This window comes from Pteronotus mesoamericanus, unplaced genomic scaffold (assembly GCF_021234165.1).
Source record: "Pteronotus mesoamericanus isolate MK-2021 breed Mesoamerican mustached bat unplaced genomic scaffold, CSHL_Meso_final scaffold_85, whole genome shotgun sequence".
NCBI lineage: Eukaryota > Metazoa > Chordata > Mammalia > Chiroptera > Mormoopidae > Pteronotus > Pteronotus mesoamericanus.
The window spans coordinates 35,429,006-35,435,416 of NW_026555329.1; positions in this window are offsets into that span (position 1 = coordinate 35,429,006).

Genomic DNA, 6,411 nt, shown 5'->3' on the forward strand with positions numbered 1-6,411 from the left:
TTTAACCAGACTCATCATGAAAAAAAGGGAAAGGACCCAAATAAATAAAATCAGAAATGAAAGAGGATAAATAAAAACTCACACCAAAGAAATACAAAGAATTGTAAGACAATATTATGAAGAATTATATGTCAACAAACTGAACAACCTGGATAAAATGGATAAATTCCTAGAATCATATCATCTTCCAAAAAGAAATCAGGAAGAATCAGAGAATCTGAATAGACAGATTACACCTAAAAATATTGAAGCAGTAATCAAAAAACTCCCAACAAACAAAAGCTCTGGACTGGATGGCTTTACAGGTAAATTTTACCAAATATTCTGAGAGGAACTAACACCTTCCTCCTCAAACTATTTCATAAAATTCAAGAGGAGGGAGGGTTCCCAAACTCATTTTACGAACCCAGCATTATCCATATTTCAAAACCACATAAAGATGCTACAAAGAAGGAAAATTAAAGGCCAATATCCCTGATGAACATAGATGCTAAAATCCTCAACAAAATATTAGCAAACCAAATACATCAATAAAAAAAAAAGATATGGAAACTAAAAAAAAAAAACACAACAACAATCATACACCATGATCAGGTGGGATTTATTCAGAGAATGCAAGGTTAGTACAACATTTGCAAATCAATATATGTGATTCACCACATAAACAAAATGAAGGATAAAAACCACATGATCATATCATTAAATGTAGAAAAAGCTTTTGATGAAACCCAGCACCAATTTATGATCAAAACTCTCAGCAGTGTGGGAATAGAGGGAACATACCTAAACATAATAAAGGCGATATATGACAAACCCACTGCCAGCATTATACTCAATGGGCAAAAACTAAAAGCATTCCCCTAAAGATCAGGAAGAAGACAGGGATGTCCACTTTCATCTCTCTTACTCAACATAGTACTGGAAGTTCTGGCTTCAGCAATCAGACAAGAAGAAGAAATAAAAGGCATCCAAATTTGAAAGGAAGAAGCAAAACTGTCTTTATTTGCAGATGACATGATACTGTACATAGAGAAGCCCAAAGATTCCACCAAGAAACTATTAGACCTGATAAATGAATTCAGCAAAGTAGCAGGATACAAAATAATATCCAGAAATCAGTTGCATTTGTATATGTTAACAATGAACTCACAGTGTGGGAAATTAGGAAAACAATCCCATGCCCTGGCTGGTGTGGCTCAGTAGATTGAGTGTGGGTGTGCAAACCAAAAAGTCATTGTTTCAATTCCGGGTCAGGACACATGCCTGCGTTGTGGTCCAGGTCCTCATGTGGGGGTGTGCAAGAGGAAACCAGTCGATGTATCTCTCACACACTGATGTTTCTCTCCCTCTCTTTCTTCCTCCCTTCCCCTCTCTCCAAAAATAAATAAATAAAATATTATTTTTAAAAAAGAAAACCCTATTGACAATTGCTTAAAAAAGAATAAATTACCTAGGAATAAACCTAACCAAGGATGAAAAAGACCTGTACAAAGAAAATTATAAGACACTGAAGAAAAAAGTTAAAGAAGATACAAATAAGTGGAAGCATATACTGTGTTCATGGATGGGAAGAATTAACATCATTAAAATGTCCATATTACATAAAGCAATCTATAGATTCAATACAATTCCTATCAAGATTGCAATGACGTATTTCACAGAACTACAACAAATATTTCAAAAATTTATATGGAACCACAAAAGGTCCCACATAGCAACAGTGATCCTGAGAAAGAAGAACAAACTTAGAGAAATCACACTACCTAATATCAAACTATACTACAAGGACATAGTGATCAAAACAACATGGTACTGGCATAAAAACAGACACATAGATCAATGGAACAGAATAGAAAGCTCAGAAATAAACCCACACCTTTATAGTCAATATTTGACAGAAGAAGCAAGCACATACAATGGGCTAAAGATAGTTTATTTGATAAATGGTGTTGGGAAAATTGGACAGATACATGCAGAAAAATGAAACTAGACCACTTTCTTATACCACACATAAGAACAAATTCAAAATAGATCAAAGACTTAAATGTTAGATCTGAAACCATAAAAATCCTAAAGGAAAACATAAGCAGCAAAACCTCAGACATTGCTCGTAGCCATGTTTTATTAGATACCTCTCCCCCAGGCAAGGGAAACAAAAGAAGAAACAAATGGTACTCCATGAAACTAAAAACTTTTTGCACAGCAAAGGAAATTATCATCAAAACCAAAAGACTAGCCACAGAATGGGAGAACATATTCATTGATACATCTGATAAGGGGTTAATATACAAAATTTATAAACTACTTATAAAACTCAACACCAAAACAACAAACAACCCAATTAAAAAATGGATAAAGAACCTGAATAGACACTTCTCCAAGGAAGACATGCAGGTGGCCAATGGGCATATGAAAAGATGCTCAACTTCACTAATCATCAGAGAAATGCAAATTAAAACCACAATGAAATAACTGTCTCACACCTGTCAGAATGGCTATCATCAATAAATCAACAAACAACAAGTGCTGGTGAAGTTGTGGAGAAAGGAGAACCATTTTGCACTGTTGATGGGAATGCAGACTGGTGAAGCCACTGTGGAAAGCAGTATGGAGATATCTCAAAAAATTAAAAATGGATCTGCCTTTTGACCCAGGATTTATTCCACTTCTGGGAATATATCCGAAGGAACTCAAAACACTAATTCAAAAAAGCATAAGCACCCCTATGTTCGTTGCAGTGTTATTTACAGTTGCCAAGATACGGAAACAGCCCAAATGTCCATCAATAGATGAGTGGATAAAACAACTATGGGACATTTACACAATAGAATTCTACTTGACCGTTAAAAAGAAGAAAATTTCACCCTTTTTAGCAGTATGGATGGACCTGAAGAACATTATTCTAAGTGAAATAAGCTAGTCAGAGAAAGACAAATACCATATGACTTCACTCATATGTGGAATCTCATGGACAAACTGAACTAACAAGCAAAATAGAGACAGACTCATAGATGGAGAGGAGATGACAGCTAGTGGGGGAGGTTGTGGGGTGGAGGGACTGAGCAGAAAGAAAAAGGACTTATCAACACAGACAACAGTGTGGTAGTTGCTGGGAGAAGGGGGGCATAAGGAGACTAAATGGTAATGGAAAAAAATACAGTAAAGATTAAGTAAAATATATATTAAAAATACTGATAATACTTTTGAATCACTTTTAATGCTAATAAAGTTTAATAAATATTAAATGTACTCCTGATTTATACTAATACTGCTTAACACAAATTTAAAGCTTTGTAGCCGTCTAGTTCCTGGCATATTAAAATGGAATAATTTGAAGAGGGTTTAAAAAAGAGAGTATTTACAAATGTAAGGGCCAGGTTTAGGGAAACTAACAAGGAGGATTACAGTATTCCAGAACTAGCCATAGCAGAAACCTGTGTCCACTTAGTATCAGAGGTAGGAGAGAAAAGGAAGGCCACTAGAATTCAGAGGGGCCAGCTGTATGAAGGAGGCTGGGTCTGTCACAGAGAAATGCATCAACCCCCAGGGAGAAAGCCGAGGGATAAATGTACCTCCCTCACTTCTACAGGCTTCTGTGTCCTGTGGTGACTTTTACTGGCTAAACCCAACTAGAAATATAATGAATCAAGCAATCTATGCAGGTCAGCGTCCTAAAGCACAAAATAGGATGGAAAAGGATGAGGAGTGGATATACCTGGGCCCCTATCATTTTAGTGCCACTAGTCTTTTTTTCAGTTAGAATTAAGTAATTTAATTCTTTTTAAAAAAGACTTTATTTATTTTTAGAGAGAGGGGAAGGGAGGGAGAAAGAGAGGGAGAGAAACACTGATGGGCTGCCTCTTGCATGCACGGCAACTGGGAACCAGGTCTGCAACCCAGGCTCTGACCAGGAATTGAGACGGTGACTCTTTCCTTTGCGGGACCAATGCCCAACTAAGTGAGCCACACCAGCCAATTTTTTTCTCAATTGGGCCTTTGTTCACTTGTTAACCAGTCTGCCTGATCAATTCCTTTTGTTCTTATGAATGTAGTCATAAGTTGCTGCTGTGGTGTTTCTTTGTCAAGCAGGATAAGATAATTTCAGGGTCACAAGGAGAAGTTGTGAGTTTGTTCTACATAAAGAAAGAATGTGTCCAAGGTTATTGTGACTCCCAGGATTCTGATGTAAAAAAGTGCAATCTGTGACTAAAGAAACACAGACTATTCTCTCAGTTTCCTGGAACTCCTCCTCCCGTACTCTGTAGCTGCATAAAAACTCCCTGCTTCAGCTTTTTGAGGGGTCTGGCTCTCCTGTCCTCTCACTTCAACCAAATCCAATAAAGCTTTCCCTATCTCCAAGCACCGCTTGTCTCAGTGTTTGGGTCTACTAGTGCATCGTGTACACGAACCTGAATTTTAGGAGGTGATTATGCAACATGGGGACAAAAGGAAGATATCCAGGTACTTTTTAATAAGCTTGGTATCTATTGTGTTATCCCATTTTTTAAAAGAGTATTGATTGTGTATTCAATTAATATAGCTATCCATCCATCCATCCAGTCCCCCTTTCTAGTCGTATACATGCATAGAAAGATATATGGAATGTTACCCTAACGTTAATGGCAATAATTTTTAGGTGGTAGGATTTGGGGTATTTTTTAAAAATTGAGATATAATTTATATACCATAAAATCTATCCTTTTAAAATGTAATACTCAGTGGTTTATACAACCATCACCACGATTTAACTTCGGAAAATTTTCATAACCCCTAAGGAAACCCCATGCTCATTAGCAGTCACTCCCCATCTCTACCTGCCCCCAGCCCTAGCAACCACTCATCTACTGTCTTTTTGGGTTTCCCATTCTGGACATTTCATATAAATGGAACATACAATATGTGGTCTTTTGTGATTAACTTCTCTCATAGCACAATATTTTCAAAGTTCATCCTTGTTGTAACATGTATCGATACTTCATTCTTTTTTGTTGCTGAATAATATTTCATTGTACAGATATGTCGCATTTTGTTATTTCATCCATCAGTTAATGGACATTTGGGTTATTTTTACTTTTAGGCTATTATAAATATTTGTGTATAATTTTTGTGTGGACATATGTTTTAATTTCTTGGTTTATACCTAGGAGAGGAATTGCTGAGTCAAATAGTAAGGAACTGCCAAACAGTTTCCACAGCACTTATACCACTTATATTCCCACTAGCAATGTTGAGGGTTGAAATTTCTCCATAATTTTGTCAACACTTGTTATAATCTATCTTTTTCATTATATTGTACCTATCTTAGTGTGTGTGAAATAGTACCTTAGCATCAGCTTTGATTTTCATTTTCCTGATGGCTAATGATGTTGAGCATCTTTTCATGTTTTTATTGCCCTTTTAAGTGTATTTTTGGAGGCATATCTATTCAAATCTTTTGTCGAGTATTTGGTATCAGTTTTATTGACATATAATTCACATACTATATAATTCACCCACTTAACATATACTGTTCAACAGCTTTCATTATATTCATAAAGTTGTGCCACCATCACCACTAATTTCAGAACATTAAATCACCTCAAAAAGGAAACCCTGTGTCCAGTAGCTGTCAACTTTTAATCCTTCCATTTTTCCCAACCCTAGACAACCATTAATCTACTTTGTTTCTCTATAGACTTACCTATTTCATTTCATGTAAATGGAATCATAAAATATGTGGCCTTTCATATTTCATTGAATATACAAGCTTCTTTCACTTAATAGAGTATTTTTGAGGTTCATCTATGTTGTAGTGTGTGTAAATCCTTCATTTTATTGCTAATATTCTACTGAATGGATATACCAAGCTTTATGTATCCATTCATCAGCTGATGAACATGTGGGTTGTTTCCGAATTTTGGCTATTATAAAATCTTAGTATACTAGCAGGCATATACTTTTATTTCTCTTGGGTAAAAACCTTGGAATGGAAATGCAGGGTAAAATGGTAACTCTACGTTTAACTTTTTGAGGAACCACCAGACTGTTTTCAAAGGGGGCTGTACCATTTTGCATTCCTCCCAGTAGTGTAAGACGGTTCTATGTCTCCACATCGTCACTAATTTTTGGTATTGTCTATCTTTTTTATTTTAGTCATCCTAGTGGAGGTGCAATGATATCTCATTGGGATTTTTATTTTGACTTTGAGGATAAAATCCAGGCTTCTGGTTGGGATATTTGGGTGAATGGAGTTATCATTGCCTGTTTTGCATTGGATATTGCAAGCAGAGACTTAGGGGCAAGGCAGTGAATTGCATTTTGAACACGCTGATATTGAGGTGTCAATGGGATATTCCAATGTGTAGTTGTGTAGTAACTGAATGGTTAAGTGGGCATGAGACCCGAGAGAAAGGGTTGGTTGGGTAGATAGGT